General features: G+C 40.7%; 1 protein-coding gene across 2 annotated transcripts in view; it reads right to left on the reverse strand.

Moving 5' to 3' along the window:
• KLHL5 (kelch like family member 5) overlaps nucleotides 1-17,234 on the reverse strand; it is a 73,446-nt gene extending 56,212 nt beyond the window's left edge. The window contains exon 1 of one of the 2 annotated variants that reach the window (XM_030800920.1): nucleotides 16,825-17,234. The gene's annotated coding sequence lies outside the window, so the exon portion shown is untranslated. The remainder of the gene's footprint in view (nucleotides 1-16,824) is intronic. The other variant, XM_030800919.1, reaches the window with a different exon arrangement.
• Nucleotides 17,235-19,982: the final 2,748 nt, after the last annotated feature.

Below are 19,982 nucleotides of genomic sequence, written 5' to 3' on the forward strand. Positions count from 1 at the left end.
AAAAAGCTACCAGGGACTGAGATAGGACTACTGGGTGTACAAGTGCCCTAATGGTGCCCTCTGTTGTTAGCAAAACAAACAATGGTTTGAACATGGTTACAGTTAAGGCAAATTGATAAAGCAAATACAAATAAACTCAAAAATACTGAGTAGTTATTGTGAACAATGCAATCTACTAGGCATTGTCAGGGACACAGAGATATATACATCTTGGTTCCTAACCCCCAAAATAATTAAATCTAGCTATTGAACCAAATACAAAATATTTGATAAGGTAAAATAAGAAACATTAAAATGCTGCAATATTAAGGTGTGATCTATCAATGCAGAATTTGAGTTTTCAGGGTGCTCAGTATTTACTCCTTTATCAACTAATTCCATACAAAAGGCAATGCCTATCTAAGCTGACGAAAAAACAAAAACAAAAACTACTTTGGAGGCTTACAAAGATATTGTGAGGTGTCTGTCTTAACCTCACACAACTCTTTAAGAGAATACAAATTATTCAGAGAAACAAGAATGAGAAGCATAAAAAGCCAAGTACGATTTCATGCTAAATAATATGGGAAAAACCATAAAAACTGTAAGAAAGAAAGGAGATATCAGGATGGCAATGGAGTGGTATGGGCCATTTTCATTAGGGAGAAGGCTGCTATGATAGATTTCTACAGAAAAAGATTCTAATAAAAGCATGAAGTGGGCATATTTACAAGGAAGAAGTGGGAAATAATCAGTTTGATCAGCCAGCCATACCTAATTAATTTTAGGGTGTAGTAAGAGATAAAGTTAGATGAATACGATGAGATAAAATGCCTTGAGCATGCAGCAAAGGCGTTATTGAATGGACTGTTGAGCAGGACAATGTTCTAGAAAATTAACTTGGCGGTACTGTGCAGGACGCATTAGAGAGTGAAATGACACTTTCCCTTCGCCTCTCACCTTTGTCAGACTCCCTCTGATCAACATCCTTCTAACTTCACTCTAGCTATGCAACTTTATTTCTAACCATTTTCCAACATAGACAAACCACTTCATCAGTCAAGGCAGTCTACATTATGGGTCCCTCTTTTATAACACTGTTTGCCTCCCAGAGAAACTTTGGTTTAAAAAACACACTTCATCCTTCAAGGTTTAGCTCAGGCACTATCTTCTTTGTAAACACTTCAGTTACTTTAAGTAGCTGGTTCTCAACAAGGGAAGCACCAACTTGCTCCTAAAAGCTTCTGGAAAATAGGTGGTGGTGGTGGTAGATTTTTAGTTGCTGGAATGACCAGAGGGTGCTATAGGCATTGAGTGGGCAGGAGCCAGAGACAGCAAACATCTGGCAAGGAAAGATGATACCTTTATTTTGCCAATCCTCCTCCACTCATTCCCATGGTAATCATTGCTGACGCCAAGCTTGGTACATATAGCCTTTCACACCTCTCTCCATGTTTATAAATCATGGACAAACTTATACACACATATATAAGAGATTTGCTGTTGTTATAAGAGAGATCATATTGTATTCATCTTTTAGCATCTTGCTCTTCTCACCTAATTTTATATATACATGGAAATATAAATTAATAATCTTTTTAAGAGTTACATATTTCATTACTGTAAAAAATTAATTCATTACTGTAAAAAATCAATTCATTACTGTAAAAAAATCAATTAAGTACAAAGATAAAAATCAATTTATCTCCTTGCTAATGGGCATTCAGGTTGATTTCAGGTTTTTGGGTTTTTGCCATTAAAATAATGTTGAAAGAAACATCCTTGTGAGGCTTTTATATCTACAGAATTTATTGCCAGGAGTGGACTTGCTGGGTTGAAGGTATGTGCATTTTATTTTATTTTAAGATAGAATCTAACTCTGTCACCCAGGCAGGAGTACAGTGGTGCGATCTTGGCTCACTACAGGCTCCATCTCCCGGGTTCATGCAATTCTTATGCCTCAGCCTCCTGAGTAGTTGGGACTACAGGCACGCACCACCATGTCCAGCTAATTTTTTTTTTTTTTTTTTTGAGACGGAGTCTCGCTCTGTCGCCCAGGCTGGAGTGCAGTGGCGCAATCTCGGCTCACTGCAAGCTCCGCCTCCCGGGTTCACGCCATTCTCCTGCCTCAGCCTCTCCGAGTAGCTGGGACTACAGGCGCCCGCCACCACGCCTAATTTTTTATGTTTTTACTAGAGACAGGGTTTCTGGGGTGCAGTGGCGTGATCTCGGCTCACTGCAACTGCCGTCTCCCGGGTTCAAGCAATTCTCCTGACTGAGCCTCCTGAGTAGCTGGGATTACATGCGTGCGCCACCAAGCCTGGCTGATTTTTGTTTTTTTTTAGTAGAGACAGGGTTTCACCATATTGGCCAGGCTAGTCTCAAACTCCTGACCTCAAGTGATCCGCCCACCTCGGCCTCCCAAAATGCTGGGATTACAGGCGTGAGCCACCGTGCCTGGCCATATTGTCTTTTTAATTTTGGTCATTCTGACAGGTGTGTAATGGTATCCCATTTGGTTTTCCTTAACATTTTCTTCACTATTAATGTGGCTGAGTAACTCTTCATGTTTATTGGTCATCTGGATATCCTCCATGAAGTGGCTATTTAGGCCTCTATTTTTTTTTTTCTATTAAGTTATCAATCTTTATCTTCTTGATCTGTAGTTCTTATATTTCTGATATTTTCTTTATAAAAATATGAAGTAAGCTTAAACATTAATGCCTTTATGGCATGAAATTCAGTATTTACTTAAATAACACTTTTTCTTCTGTTCCAACAACTTTCACCAACAATATAAAATTGTTTTGCCCCAAAATTTATCCAGCTCTGATGACAAGTATTTCCCAGGAAAATTATTTATAAAAGATCAATACGTATTAAAAATCATTACATTGTTAAATTATCAAAATGGTCTTCACTGACTACTCTCTGTAAATTAGACTGCTCATCATTCACAAGCCCGCTGACCCTCCTAATTTTTTTCATAGCAGTTACCACCACTTGGCATATTAGATGTTTATTTGCTTATTGTCTTTATCCTCACTACAAAGTAAGCTTAAGTGGGGCTTTGTTTTGGTTATCACTGTAATCCCAGCACTTAGAATAGTACCTAGGAGACAGTAGGTGCTCAAAAAATATTTCTCTAATGAATACATAAATTATTCAACAATTATAAGAGCTATAATAAAATCCAACAATTATAAAAGCAATAATAAAAGTATATACTTATACTATTTTTTAAATTATAAAATAAATTAAGAATCTGATTTTAAAATTACAGACACATTTACCTTGGTGACAAAATATATATATATTTTTTGAGACAGGGTATCACTCTGTCACACAGGCTAGAGTGCAGTGGCTCGATCTCAGCTCACTGCATCCACAACCTCCTGAGCTCAGGTGGTCCTTCCATCTCAGCCTCCCAGGTAACTGGGACTACAGGCACGCACCACCACATCTGGCTAATTTTTGTAGAGCCAGGGTTTTGCCATGTTGCCCAGGCTGGTCTCGAATGTCTGAGCTCAAGTGATCCACCCGCCATGGCTCCCTAAAGTCCCAGGATTACAGCCACGGTGCCTGGCTGACAAAATCGTACAGTATTTTTTCAACTTAGGAGAAAAATCACAATGTTATTCTAAGAATTTCTTGTTTCTATTCATTCTTAAGGCATAAAATTCTATCACTTGACATCCAATGGCTAAACAGATGTCTTTTCAAATGGACACACTTTCTTCAAACTAATTACAAAATTATATTCTATACCTCTAATTTTATAACCTTGCTTTATTTCAGGTTAAACTTGAGATACAAAAGCTCACATATTATTTAAAATAGATAATATGTCAATTATGAATACATTTTTCAAAATGTAATTAAAGGACCCATGTGCAACTTCTGTTTCAAAACTGCTCAAATTTTAGTCTGTGAATTTAAAAGATGACACTATTCAGTATTACAATAGAAACACTGAAATGTCATTAAGATAGACTGAAGGTGAGCTCACTTCAACAGCGTGGCTTTTAAAGCTATGTCTTCACTCAATTTAAATCATGGCTATTTGGTAACTAGTTTATATTAGTAATCATAATTACATCAATCTCTCTTCACATAGAGTTTTTTAGAAAACAGTATTTATGGCTCATCAATTTTAATAAATCTATTTCTAAAGTTTTAAGTGTGTGATATACACTGCATTAAAAAAATCAAGAGTTTTACCATACTAACCCAGCAGCTCTCACCTCTCTGTTTTTCCTCAGTTATAAAAAGAGTAAGTTGCATTGCATGATTTTGAAGCGCCCTCCAAAGTTTAATAATTCTGGGATACTTTTTAAACTTTGTCAAATTAGGTCTATCAGAATTTGATTTAAAATATTTGAATATTAGTATAATTCTACCAACATGTAAATTCCCTAACACTTAAAAATGTATGGTGGTGGAAAATTTAAGTTATTTACCCTAAAAGATTTGAGATCTACTTTTACTAACCTTGACTTTAATTCTAGAAATATACCAGATATTCTGTACTGCTTCTCCATTCTCATAAAAAGCAAACATTAAAAATGTAAAAAATATCCTGTATTTCTGTAAATGCAACAAGTCTTTTGTTCTGTAAGCAGAACAGAATGCGAAGATGAGGAAATAGACCACAAAAATCAATCAGGACAGGGACCACTATATCCCTAACAACCTGTACAGTGCATGGTATTTAAATAATTCCTGAATTTAAATTTTAAAAAATGAATAAATTAATGGCACAGCTCTTGACTTGAAAGATTTTAAAATCCAGCAACAGAGGGTCTTGAATGAAACTCTTACTGAATCAAGAAGAGGTAAGTATGTCCTTTATTTGGTGGAGGTTGAGGTTTTTGAGGTGAGGATTTACAGATAATACCTTAAGATTAATTTGGCAATGGTGAGAAATAGATTTACGAGGGAAGATACCTCATAAAGAAACAAGTCAGAAAACTACCATGTGAGAGGCACAGCTCAAATCTGACTGGAAGCAACAAGATCTGAAAGGGCGGTGGAAGTTGAAGGTATTACAGAGACCTTATAGGATGGCTGTGGCAAATGGAGAGGAAAAAGTCAAAGATGACAGCATTTTCAAATATGAGTGACTGGAAGAAGAACACTAAAATTAACATAAGTAAGGAGGTAAGGATATTGTTTCAGGAGGATTGACTGCAGCTTTAGACGTGTTTGGTTTTAATTATGTATCAAGCAATCAAACAGCTAGGACAGGAGTCTAGAGCCAAAAATTAATCTATTTAAGAAACTGGAAATTTAAAGTGTGAACAAGTGAGCCCTGGGTTAACACTGGTTATCTTTTGTTATCTTTGTATTCTATTCACTCGATACCACAAGCACATGGCACCAAAATTTCTTCTGTGATAAAAAAAACTTACAGTTCGAAATTCGAAACTAAGATTTCTAGCACAATGTTAAATCTTTCACTTTGTTAAAAACAACTGGGAATTACTTCTAATTTAATCAGTAAATGAAAATTTTAAAATGTCAAATTTAAATTCAGGCCGGGTGCAGTGGCTCATGCGTATAATCCCAGCACCCCCGAGGGTGGATCACTTGAGGTCAGGAATTCGAGACCAGCCTGGCCAACGTGGTGAAACTCCATCTCTACAAAAATACAAAAATTAGTCGGATGCAGTGTAGTTCCAGCTACTCAGGAGGCTGAGGCAGGAGGATCGCTTGAACCTGGGAGGTGGAGGTTGCAGTGAACCAAGACTGTGCCACTGCACGGTTGCTCGGGCAACCAGGCAAGATTGACACACATACACACACACACACACACACACACACACACACACACAATTTAAATGCAGTTGTGTTATGCCAAGAGATCTGGCTCTATAAACCACATGGTAGACTGAAAACTAAGCAGTCAAGAACTTTGATATATGCTGAAAACTGAAGATGACTTCATGGTAAAAGCCATATAATATAAGGATTTTATTTCTTTGTGTATCCTAAATAAATCACTGTAATATATACCTATAAGTATACGAGAGAAGATCGAGATGAAAAAAATCAAGGCAAAAAAAGTAAATGGAGTAAACTTTAACCTTTAAACTAAACTATGTCCCTTTACCATATCACATACAATGCAGAAACTGACATTAAATTTAAAAATTATAATACAGCATGATGAAGATACACACACAATGCATACGATAAGCTAAGATAGCAAGGAAAGCTTAGACAGCTGCAGAGGTCAAAGATTTATTTCCAGTCAACCTGCAACTCTTGAGTACAGTGAAAGCCCCCTTTTCAGATGAAACCTATAGATGGTCCACTAAAAAAAAAAGTCAATAATCATAAAAATAATACATTCCTTTAAAGATGTTATTTTAACTTGAACCATATACATGCACATTCATTTGTGAATCTTTTTATATAGGGTTAATGCCATATATTTGATAGGGGTCTCCTACTGAGTTTGGGTCCTTTTTCTTGCATAAGCCGTACCCATAATGATCCATCATCTATGATTTCCATATCATTTCCACTTATGGTTTCTATAAATGGAAACAGAACTTAAAAGCACTTCTGAAATAATAGGAATACAGAATCCATTAGACCAGTGGTCTGTCCACCACAGGAAAAACTTGTGACAGATTGTAAATTAATGCATCGCTTTCTTCAAGGAGAAAGTCTCACCATGAAAACAAAACATTTGCGGAACCAGTGTGCATTAGTTTGCCTAATGTAGTTAATTAATATTCTAATGTGCACTCCTTATATCCTTGAGGACCCCTAGTAGTCTGAAGACCAGGTAGCTGGTTGATGGCCTTTGACAGGCCCTGCTTTAGACTTTGATGACTTTTTCCCTGGTCTCTTAAAATTATCCAGCCTTTATCCAACTTGATAGAATTTTTAAAATAACTCATTTATATAGAGGCATCCCAAAGCATTCAACTTAATTTTCATAGGAAGAATTCTCTTTTCTTTATACTTTCATCAATTTACATGTTTACTAATGTTTTATAATTACTATAACAAGTTTAACTGTTAAAAACAGGTTTGTGAATAAACAGAACTAACTTCTGGTAAGTACTCAATTCAACGAGTAAGCAGAGATGTATAGGTCAGCTATGGAGCTGCCTGCTTATCCATGAGTGTTCAGTTGGCCCATGGTATCAGTAAGTACATTTTACAGCAGAAGAGTGTGCATCAGGTTAGAGCTGTAAGTCAGTTCAGAAGCAGTTGGTGGAGAGTGCTTCTGCTGTTCTTTTCCCACATTATCACTTATTAATGGTAGCCTAAGTGACACAGCAGAAAGAGCCTGAGTCAATAGCTAAGCCACTCACCAGCTAGCTGTATAATTTGGGCAAATCACTTCACCTCCTTTGTCTTCAGTTTTCTCTTCAGTAATAGGATTAAGTAAGTGGCACATCTAAGTATTGAATAATGGTCAGGAATTGTAGCAGCAGCTACTATCTCTTAAGTGCCCAAATGAGCACAATAATATATAAAATACTTTACACTGACTGGGGCATTTTGTTGTCAGAAACTCTGTCCAACAGGGGTCATTCCTGCCCCCAGCCCACAACTCCTTATAGACGAAGATACTGAAGTGAGATTAATTAACCTGATTTAATACCTACATCTGATGAGTGGTAGGGTCCAGGATGGACCCTAAAAACCATATACTTTCGAATACACCACACTGCTTCTTGCTTTCTAAGCAAGAATTATTCTCATTCACTACTCAAAAATACCTTGTGAGGCAGGTAGAGTAGTTGTGCAAATGAGGAAGTAGATTGAGAGTATAGTTGACTTGGACAAGGTTAGATGTCTAGTAGAGAGTAGCAGAGCAGACAAATTCTTTGCCGATAATATCTGACCAAACTAAAAGCAAGTAAGGCACAAAAGGGGGGGGGCAGTGGAACAGAATACTTAAGGAACACGTGATTTCTTACGTAACAAAATATTAAGTTCATCGTAACTGCAGTTAAATGCCAAAATTACATTTATTCACCAAGTACAAGTGCCTCACAGATTTCTCCCTACTTAGCTCCCTCCCAATTGCTGCTGCTGTTTCTTACAAAAGTACTGGCCCACAGTAACATTAAAAGAATTGTTTTCTTCCACAACTACCTATCAGTACTGATACCCGGTAGTAAAGCAAGGGACATTTTAAAACTCAGCTAAATTGATAATATATAGCCTTTATTTTAAGCTCACCTGTAAAAGTTATTACAGTTGATACTACTATAACAAAATCGTTACTTTTGAAAATAGTCCTTTGGCTTGATGACTGGTAAAACACAAGGTTCCCTTGCTATCCACTCCTTAAGATTCTTGTCAATGTAAGTATATATTTGCTGTGCACAAGGATGAAAACTGTAATATCATTAAAAAAATGATGGAAAACCACTGCTAAATTTTTGCCTGATCCATTACGGTTGGCATGTGCTGAGACACCCAATTATCTTACGTGCCATAAAAAGTAACAATCTGGATAGCCACAAATTTGTCTTTTACTGACTTCAACCAAATCCAGAATTGTTTCTGTCTTCCACATAGCTTTATGGTGATGGAGGTTAAAAAAATTTTTTTTTGAAAAGTAATCAATCAGTACTCTCCAGACACAAGTATAATCAATTGAAGTTGCCTGGGCTCTCTGATCACATAATGAGCCAATCACAGATCAACTTGATTCTGCTGTAGGACCAATCCAGATTTTATAAATTATATATTTTTGTTAGAACAGCATAAGTCAGGTAGGGAAAGGGTAGTAATGGGCAGTGAAAGCAATAAAGAGGAGAAAATGTGAAGCACTGTTTCTCAACTGCTCATAATTAGAAATGGTTAATCACTACAAATGTTAATTAAACCAGTTAACCATTAAAGAAACTGACTAGCTTGCCCTAAAACTAGACCCAAAGAAAAGCCACCAATAACCTGTTCAATAATTTAACTTCAGCAAAAAGCAAAATGAGGATTTCAGTGGTCAAATGGAGATTAGTGGAGATCAGTTGAGGCTAGAATTTCTTAGTGTTAATCACGCATTAGATTAAATCCAATGTTCTTAGGAGGCACTTCAGAGTAGTCCTCCCAAACTCCAGTGGGGGGAAGGAGATGACAAATAAATTTAGGACAAACTGATTCAGGCCTCTCCAAAGAACCATGCGGAAACCAGGCCAGCAATTCTAAACTCCTGCGGAGCACAGACTTGAGTATTCCTTCTTTTTGCTTATCAGAGAAATAGCTCCCCAAAGAAAGGCAAATATTAAGTAGAAATGAACCAACCAACTTCAAGTCTAAATCCTCTCTTATTCTCTACGCTATCGCCAAAGTAGCCTTCTAAAGTGCAATTCTTGACTACATCACTCTACTTAAAACATTTACTTTTGTTTGTTTTTGATCAGCTACAAGACAAATAAAAGCTAAGATCTTTAGCATGGAATTCGGGATTTTTAATGATCTAGTAGTCTTTGCTGCCTTTCCAGGCTCACCTTCCTCTCAACTTACTTCACTTTCTCCATTACAAAAAAGAGTAAATGGGCCGGGTGTGATGGCTCATGCCTGTGATCTGCAGCCCTTTGGGAGGCTGAGGGGGGCAGATCATGAGGTCAGGAGTTCAAGACCAGCCTGGCCAATAGTGAAACCCCATCTCTAGTAAAAATACAAAAAATTAGCTGGGCGTGGTAGCAGGTGCCTGTAATCCCAGCTACTTGGGAGGCTGAGGCAGGAGTATCACTTGAACCTGAGAGGCGGAGGTTGCAGTGGGCCAAGATCGCATCACCACACTCCAGCCCAGGTGACAGAGCGAGTCTCTGTCTCAAAAATAATAATAATAATAATAATAATAATAATAATAAAAAATTTAAAAAGAGTAAAAACACACTACATCAAAATAAGCAAAAGAAATATTATGGAATACTTCTTAATGAAAGGCACTGCAGATAATACAAGTATGAGTAGAGTTAAGCTTCAGTTAACTCTTTTGGCTCTGTTCCCTGGCCATCTGTAAAACTAGGTACCTCAACTGTTACTAGGTAACACTACTTGTAAAAATGATCCCTGTGATTAGTAAATTTGCATCAAGACTCAAGAACTATAAATGAACCATAAATACCTCATAAGGAAGCTATAGCTTTGACTTCCCCGTGATGGCTCTTTTAATTAGCATAGCTTTTACAGAACCCTGGAAACTCAGTCTATGGAGTTGCGTAAGAGACACTGGCTCCTGTGGGACCTGGTTTTTTTCTTTTTTTAAGCCGAGGCAGCTCCTGCACCACCTAGTGTGAGCTTCCTCTGAGGTGCTGCCCAGATGGCTATGAGCTGCCTGCGTGGACTGCTGTGAAAATCACTCCCACTGAGGAGGAACATTTGATGCTGCCCTGCTGGAAAACTATGATTCCTGTCTGATAGCCTTCTGAGTAAACAAGCTTTCTGAATTTGAAGTTTAGTTAAACCCAAGAAAACCCCTTCATGTGCACAGAAACAAGTGTCTAAGAGTCTTAATATGACATTCCAGATATTCTACAATCTGAATCTAATCTCATACACAGCTTTTACTCATCTTGTTTTTTTTTTTTTTTTTTCTGGGAAATCCTCTTCAGGTAACATATACCATCTCCCCATAGTTAATCTCTTTGGCCACTGATGAGGTGAAGCTATGGATATTTTTCAAACATGAAGAAAGGAGATATCGCATAGTTTGAAAACGCAAGGGAACTCTGCTAGCGAAGCTACGTACACGAGTCTAACAGAAAATGATAGAAATTTATTGAGAATAAAATTAGATTAAATTGGTGAAGATACATGACAATAGCATATTAAAATGTAAAATGTCCAGATAAAGAGTGTCTAGGAGACCAGTTTGGATGGAAGAAAAGAGCAGAGCTAGGTAGTATATTACATGTGCCCTTCTTCCTGCATTATTACCCATGAGGAGAAGCCAGGAAGCTCTGTATCAGGATCCAAGCAGATGACTTATACGAGTTAGACAATTCAGTCAATCCTTACCCTGGGAGAGGAAGTAGGGATGGATGAAAGGATTACAATGGAGATGGCGTTTGCCAGTGTTCAGGGAGGGAATATCGTAGTTACTTAAGTCAGATCCAGTTATACCTTCTTATCCTGATTATCATAATCAGCCTGTCCCACTAGAATTTGCAAGCTGATGTTAATTGTGTAGAACTTTCCATGGCACCTCAGTTTCTTTGATTGAAAGCTATTGTAACTGCCTCTTTCTCTACTATAAAGTTGTCAGTTACACTAATTTGTTATACCTTAGAGTCAACTGCATTATTTCCTAAGTCTGGTGGTTAAGAGCTTACAAAGACAATGCACTTAAAAATTTTTAGATTGTCTGAAATTGCTAAAGCCTCTAGTTTCAAGTTCGTAAACTCTTAGATTAAAACATCCATGTAACAGCAAAATAGAGAAAAATTAATCAATAGAGAAAAAGAAGAAAGAAATACATGTGCAGAGACACTAGCAAGAAATCATATAGACTTGGAGAGACAAAGTAGCCTTAGCTCCTAGCTTTCTGTTATTGGTGCCAGTTGCTTTGAGGCCCAGTTGCACTTCTTGCCCTTGGACTCTGATACAAACTATATTCCTTTTCTAACATAACATTCCTTTTGCTTATGCTAATTTAAGTAATATTGTTTAATTTGTCATGAAAAACTCCTTAAGTCCAAAAAGGCAGAGAGGAACAAAGTTTAACAGTTTATATATTTAGTATTTTTCACTATTTTATATATGTGTGTATACACATCATTTACATACTGTAAATGATGCCTTAAAGAGAAAGGGAGAGAAAACTCAAGCATAGCTATTTTCTATTGGGATTGTAAACTCCCCATTTATTTATTTATTTATTTACTTTTGAGATGGAGTCTCACTCTGTCACCCAGGATGAAGTGCAGTGGTGTGATGTCAGCTTACCGCAACCTCTGCTTCCCGGGTTCAAGCGATTCTCCTGCCTCACCCTCCAGAGTAGCTGGGATTACAGGCATGCACCATGATTCCCAGCTAATTTTTTTTGTAATTTTAGTAGAGATGTGGTTTCATCATGTTGGCCAGGCTGGTCTCGAACTCCTGACCTCAGGTGATCCGCCCACCTGAGCCTACCAAAGTGCTGGGACTAAAAGCGTGAGCCACTATGCCCAACCCTCATTTATCTTTTTATCCTCACAGGCCTAACACAGTGCCTTATACACTTTTATTTATTTACTTATTTTTGAGACAAGGTCTTGCTGTCCCGTAGGTTGGAGTGCAGTGGCCTGATCATGGCTCACTGCAGCCTCGACCTCCCAAGCACAAACGATCAATCATCTCACCTCCCTACCCCCGCCCCCACAGAAGCTGGGACTGGAGGCACATACCACTACACCCAGCTAATTTTATTTATTTTTTGTAGGTATAGGGTCTCGCTATGTTGTCCAGATTGGTCTCAAAACTCCTGGACTGAAGAATCCTCCCACCTTGGCCTCCCAAAGTCCTGGGATTGCACAGTCTTGAGCCTTCCCTTACACACCTGGCCCCTTATACACATTTGTTCCCCATATACTACACCTGGCCCTATATACTACACCTGGCCCCTTATACACATTTAACAAATGTTTATTGAATGAACATACAATTTAAAAAGAATGAAATTCATTTGGCCAAAATAACAAACCTAATTGTGGAGTTCTCAAAAGCATTTCATTTCAAACTAATAAAAGATGTTCTTTATAATTCTCATTAGCATAATTCTGTTTAAACACACTCACATACATAAAGAAATGCTGTTTTCTATTTTCTAAATAGAATACTGTACTGACATATTTGGCTTTTGATTTATTTAGATTCTGTGTTAGCTCATGGGACTCTGAAGCCTCTTTAGTAGTCATTAAGACCGTTCACAGACGATTCCAGTTCTCCTCTTTCTGGGCACATGGTAGAAATGCATTTCCCCATCTCCTTGAAGTTGGGTGTAGTCAAGTGACTTTTGGCCAATGAAATAGCAGTGGAAGTTATGTGTCACTTCCAGACAGAAGCCCTGAAGAGCCAATGTACACCAGGTGTGGTGGTTCACGCCTGTAATCCCAGCACTCTGGGAGGCTGAGGCAGGTAGATCATGAGGTCAGGAGTTGGAGATGAGGCTGGTCAACATGATGAAACCCCGTCTCTACCACAAATACAAAAATTAGCCAGGCATGGTGGCGGGCGCCTGTAATCCCACCTACTCAGCAGGCTGAGGCAGGAGAATCGCTTGAAACTGGAAGGCAGAAGTTGCAGTGAGCTGAGATCATGCCATTGAACTCTAGCCTGGGCAATAAGAGTGAAACTTCACCTCAAAAAAAAAAAAAAGCCAATGTAAAATCACCACATTCTTTTCCCTGTCCTAACAACTGTGGAAGCACGTGTTGAGATACAGCCTCCGACAGTCTGAGACTGACCATTTGTAACGGAGTTCTCTTGCTGACCTGATTCAGCATGTAGTGTAACAGAAAAAAATCTTTGCTGTTTAAAATCAATAGGATATGAGAGTTCTTTTGTTACCACAGCATAATCCATCCTGCCTAGTATACTCAGCAAACCCCTTTCTCATAAATGGAGTGAAGCAATGAATAGCTCTGGCCCTCTATTTTCAGAACGGTATCATTTTGTATAGCACTATCATTTAGAGAATACTTTGGAATGGAAGTGCCCCTCATTATCCAAACTCATCATCCGAACACAGGAACCGAATGGATTCTGATAAATTTTTGGACCAACACCTCATTCTCTCAACTCTCTGTACTTGCCATCTCGAACTCTGGAACCAAATACATTTGGATAGGTGCAATTCCTTGCCTTCCATACTCTTGCCACCTGCACTCAGGAATGGAATAAATTTAGACAGTGAAGGATTCTTGATACATTATTTCATTTGTTCTCTTAAAGCTGTTTTTCTACTACCCAGTACCTAGTAGATTCTCAACATTTATTCTATAAATGAATTTATGTGCTCTCATCATTCTAATTTTACAAATAAGGAAATAGATTCAGGGAGGTTCATTAACCTGCTGGAAACAACCCTGCACGTACAGCAGTGACACAATCCCAGACTTTCTGGCTTCAAATCTTCGCTCTTTCCACTCTGTACTGTGTTTTCTTAGGTTTCTCATAGCTATGGAATGCTTATGATTTGATAGTAAATTAACAGTACAAATAGTGTTTGTGATAAAAAATGTCAATCCCATATTTACATCCAAGAATAAAGTCATTCCTCAAGGACTTCAACTTGCCTATGCCTAGTCTAATTCATAGACACTAAGCACCCTGAAGCACAGAACAAGAAGGTGCCCTAGAGGTCCTTCAACAGGCAACTTGCAGAACAATGAAGAAATGTGAAAGAATTCGGGGGAAAGTAGGGTTCTCCTTTGCTATACAGTATGTTAAAATCCTGACTTTTAGATTATCTTCACTTTGGTCCTTACCAAATTAGCTAACTTCAACTCTTTGCTTTCTAATTCTCACTGAACCTCAGTTGTAAGAAATACTAATGAAGAACTGCCTGAAGAATAGATAACTCATCTTTTTCTATTTTTATTTTTTGAGAGGGAATCTCACTCTGGTGCCCAGACTGGAGTGCAGTGGCACCATCTCAGCTCACTGCAACCTCCGCCTCTCGGGTTCAAGCGATTCTCCTCCTTCAGCCTCCTTAGTAGCTGGGACTAGAGGTACGTGCCACCACACCTGGCTAATTTTTGTATTTTTAGTAGAGACGGGGTTTAACCGTGTTGGCCAGGGTAGTCTTGAACTCCTGATCTCAAGTGATCCACCTGCCTCGGTCAGCCTCCTGCTGGGATTACAGGCGTGAGCCACCATGCCCAGCTAATTCATCTATTTTTATAGGTTCAGTGGTCCTCAATTTGTGTTACATAGTCCTATAGATTTGGAAAAGATTACAAAATATATCCCTCTTTAAAATACCATAGTAAATCTCCAAGAAATTCTGTAGTAAAACCAATTTTCTAATCTAGTTATCTCAAACTTACTTGAGCTCAGAATCTTGTTGCAAGAAAGGAAATATTTTCTCATTCCTTAGAACACAGTTTGGGAAATACTGTTCTAGATCATTCTAAATGTTATAAATGGATCAAGTGACTCCACTCCTTCAGAAAACTTAACAGTTTTATCACTCTCCTATATTGAAAAACACCGTTGTGCAAAATTCACTATTTTCCTTAGGGGTGTTTTAAAGCTATTGTCAACTTCATCCCGTATCTCCTTTTTTCATTAGGGCCCATGAGGAAAATACGCCTCTCAGGCCTCATTAATGGAAAACGCCTTGCTTAGGGCAGAACTGATTTGCTTCTAATCTTGGAATTAGAAACAAAACGAAACTTTGTTATTTTATTTTATCTTTTTGAGCAGGGGTCTCACTATGTTGCCCAGGCTGGTCTTGAACTCCTGAGCTCAAGCGATCCGCTCGCCACGGCCTCCCAAAGTGCTGGAATCACAGGCGTGAGTCACCGCGTCCAGACAAAACAGGCTGAAACTTACGTTTTTCCTTTTTCTCTTTTTACCTAGCTCCCAGGAAGCCCAAGGCCCAAACTGTGACTCATCGCTAGTACAGGATCTTTTAAATAGGAACTTGGTATTATCTTTTTCCTTGACTTTGTGTTCTTCTTTTCCTGCTCTACCTCAATTTTCCCATTTAGTTTGTTTTATCCTATGGTACTACATGGTCGCTAGATTGCTTCAAATATATAGTTTCTGGAACTATATATTGTACATATTGCATCTTCTTACAATTTCATGTTGATTCTGCCCTCCCTGCCCAATTACCCAACAACGTCAGTGTATTCATCTTTGTGTAAAAGTATTCACTTAAGTCATAACAAGCCAATAGGATATACACATTCACAATGCAGTCCAATCTGTAAATGCTGAAAATCACAAAAAAAAAATAAAAAAAAGGTCATGATTGGTTTTTTGCCGCCAGAGGTCTAATAACAGGAAGGAGAATCAACATTTATTTAGCACCAGCAGATGCCAGGCACGTAACAGCAGCTCCATTTTCCAAAGCAAGCAGGAGGGGCATCTGCACATCTAACCTATGGAAGAAGACAACAGAAACAGAATATTGGGAGGGTGCAGGGGTGGGTTGGGAGAGCCTGTCTGTTCCTTTTATATCTTTTGAATTCTGTGAGCTTGTCGACTACTAAAGAATATTTTTGAAAATGAAATGAAGCGATAAAAAACGACAGTAACGCTTTACTCTCTTGACACAGCAAACTTTTTCCGCCAGCTTCTGATCCCAGAGCATGCACTGAAATAAATGCCTAAATGCAGAAGTTTCACCAGGCACGCCGGGTGTCGGGAAAATGAAGTCCGCGCCTTATTCTCCACACTCCGGGGGCGAGTCTATTATTTAAAAGAAAAGCTTAAAAACTTAGGTCAAAATTGCCTGCAGGTAATAAGGAGAGGAAAAAAAAATCCGAAATGGTTTCCAGTTTGTTTTATTGGCAGGGACAGTCCGGGAAAGCAGCAACGTGTGCACCGCAGTCCGCTCCTCACTGCCGGCCACCAGCGCCGCGTCCACAACTTTCCACAACTCCAGGGCGGCCCGGGCTCCGGCTCCGGCGCTCGGGGGTGCGCAGCGGGGAGGCTGGGCCCGGGTTCGAGCCCCGGGCGCGGTGTGGGGAGGCCCCCGCTCGGCCCAGCCCCTCCGGACCGGAGGGCCTTGCAGCCGCCTCCCGGAGGGGCAGCGTCTTCGCGCGCGGCGCGCTCGGGGCGGCCGCGGCGGGGCGTGAGAGTCGCGTCGGGGCGGGGAGCGGGCCCTGCCCGAGGCGGCCCCCTCCCCGACGCCGAGGAGGAAGTCGCACTTACCGCGTCGGGCTCCGGAGGCGGCCGGGGGTCACGGCGGGCCGGGGCGGTCTGGCGGGAGGAGCGGGGGAGGCGGGGGCCGGGGCCGGCGAGCTGAGTGGGATGCTCGGCCCCTCGCGCGCCCCTAGACCCGTCCGGGCTGCCTCACCCCCGGCGCCGGCCGGCGCGGAGCGGGCCACTCCCGCTCCGTCAGGCGGCGCCAGGCCGGGGGGTCAGAGTTCCCGGGCGGCCCCGGAGGGGGCGGGCGAGTAGGCGGGGGTCGCGGACCGGTTAGCCCATCAGTCCCGGCGCGTCGCCATCAGCTGCCCGCCCCGCCCCCTACCGCCAGGCCCCGCCCCCTCGCCGGGCCGCGCGCCCCGAGAGACCGCGGCCGCCACTGCCCCGCCAGGGGTTTCTATGCTCTCCTGCGCGGCGTGGGGACGGCCCGAGCCGGGGAAGGGGGTGGGGGAAGGGGAGCGTCTGTGGCGAGAGGAGCTAGTGGGGGAAGGGGACGTCAGGCTGGGCGGGACTCTGGCGAGGAGGTGGGGGCGTGGCGTAGAGGACCTGACAAAGATTCTGGTTGTTCCCCGCCCCTTGAAACTGGGGTTAGGGGAATTCCTGGGGGTGGAAGTTAGGCAGAGGTCCCTCTGCAGGGCTGGAAGGCCGTGAGAGAGGCGGCCTCTGTTGTCTCAGAGCTTAGAGGGAACTCACCAAGACTCGCCTCCCTTCTCCAGCCTCAGTAGCCATTCCCCTTGCAATAATCTGATAATTATTGTGCTCTAGGTGGTGGGTTTGTGGCATCACAATTACGATCCTCAGCACTGTGACCATAATCATTGTTTTCCAGTGGTGGAATAATAAGAATCTGAAAAAGTAGGTTCTTTATTCATTCCTCTACCCAACATTGAACTCCTATATGCTAGGTTGTGAGAATAACAACTAATTTATTTGGCGCCTTATGAAAACACTAAAGTACTTTACATATTAATTCATCATCAGGTTTGAGCAAAACAGCTATGGTCCCTGCCCCCAGTAGCTCATGATGCATTAGGAAGGGAGGGATTTCCTTACTTTGCCTCTGAGTGATGTGTAAACCAAATGCCCATGTGCTTTTGGTTCTTAAAATAATGCCTATGTTCATTATTCGTAGATTAGTGTTTGCTACTCTGAGTTAGCTGTATGCTCTCTGTCCGTGATGGTTGAATGTGGTCATTCCCCCCAAAATGACATTTGTTCAGGAGATCTCCAGTTTATCTCCATAATAAAAACCCAATGCAAGCAAAGCAAGTGGTCCAGAAGACTGATAGTCAAATAACATAACCAAATTGTGGTAGCAGCCTGAGGTGGCTGGGAGATCTATTTAGGGATGTTTTGTGCACTTCCACTTGGGGAAGTGGTTAGGAAAAAACAGTATGATGTAAAAGAATGAAGTACTGACATGGACTGCTAGTTCAAAGGGAAGCGGATGAGACAATTTAAGATTGTTCCAGTCAGGAAAAAGATACATCACAAACTCTCCCAAGGAGGGTTCCAACCACAAAGTACAAGATACATTTTTTATTGGAGCTATGTGGAAGAGACACTCTCCACCTCCTGTGCAATGACACCTGTGCCCATAGATAAAAATTACCTCAGTAACTTTGTTTTTAAATACAAAAGACAATCGTGTAAACAAACCCACTGCTTGAATTTTTGGAATTTGGTACTACGTTTCAGCCCTTATTGGATTTTTCAGTGTTTACCTTTGTGTACATTAACAGCAAATGACATTCTTCTCATAGTTGGTTTTTTTTTTTTTCTTCCCTGCTCATAGTTACTTGTTCAGTTTTGGATTTTTAGTTCAGCATTTTTCTTTCAGGTTTATAATGAGAAAGACTAGAAAAGCATTGCGATCTAATCAGATTACAATTGCAGTAAAAATTCCTGATTTAAGAAATAGGCATTCCTGGCCAGGCGCAGTGACTAATGCCTGTAATCCCAGCACTTTGGGAGGCCAAGGCAGGTGGATCACGAGGTCAGGAGATCCGAGACCATCCTGGCCAACATGGTGAAACCCCGTCTCTACTAAAAATATAAAAATTAGCTGGGTCTGGTGGCGCGTGCCTGTAATCACAGCTACTCGGGAGGCTGAGGCAGGGGAATCGCTTGAACCAGGGAGGTGGAGACTGCGGTGAGTCAAGATTGTGCCATTACACTCCAGCTTGGTGACAGAGCGAGACTCCATCTAAAAAATAATAATAATAAAGAAAGAAAGGAATAGGCATTCCCATACATGATCTTTTTTTTTTCCTGGTGAAATGTATTGTTTGTTCTATCCTGAAACCTATTTTATTTACTGATCTGTATTTTCAGCTCATTTGCTCCATCAGCCCAGTAAAAACAATTAAATAAAACATCCCCTGTGATCTGGCTGCCTCCATGGGCTCTCACGCTACTCCCAGACACTGGATTCCTTCCTCTTCTGCCAACAGGCCAAGTGCTTGCCCATGCAGCCTTCACATGTTCCTCTGTCTAGCAGGCTCTTAGCTGTTCTCACAGCTAACTCCCTCCTCCATCATGTCACTTTTCGTGACTATCCATGTAAACCTGTAACCTGCCCCCCAACTCCTCACTTCTGAGCACTGAGCACCACCTGACATATACATCTGTTTATCTCTGTACTCCCACTGGAATGTAAACTTCATGGGAGCAGAGCTTTGTTTTGTTACTTTTAAATCTCCAGTGCCTATTATTCACCATGTCTGTCATATAGTAGATAATCAACAAATATTTTTTGAATGAATTAATGAATCCAAATAGGAGAGAGAGCTAGTATTCCTTTTGTAATGGCCAAACAGCTTTCATGCAATTTATCTTATAACTGAATCATATGACTTAGATGTATTAATAAGGTCTAAAACACAGCCCACATTTACCTTATTTAAAAGTAGAATTTGGCCGGAAGTGGTGGCTCATGCGGGTAATCCCAGCATTTTGGGAGGCCCAGGTGGGTGGATCACTTGAGGTCAGGAGCTTGAGACCAGCCTGGGCAACACGGTGAAACCCCGCCTCTACCAAAAGTACAAAAATTAGCTGGGTGTGGTGATGGGTGCCTGTAATCTCAGCTACTTGGGAGGCTGAGGCAGGAGGATTGCTTGAACCTGGGTGGGAGAGGTTGCAGTGAACTGAGACTGAGCCACTGC

This window comes from Nomascus leucogenys, chromosome 20 (assembly GCF_006542625.1).
Source record: "Nomascus leucogenys isolate Asia chromosome 20, Asia_NLE_v1, whole genome shotgun sequence".
Classification (NCBI taxonomy): domain Eukaryota; kingdom Metazoa; phylum Chordata; class Mammalia; order Primates; family Hylobatidae; genus Nomascus; species Nomascus leucogenys.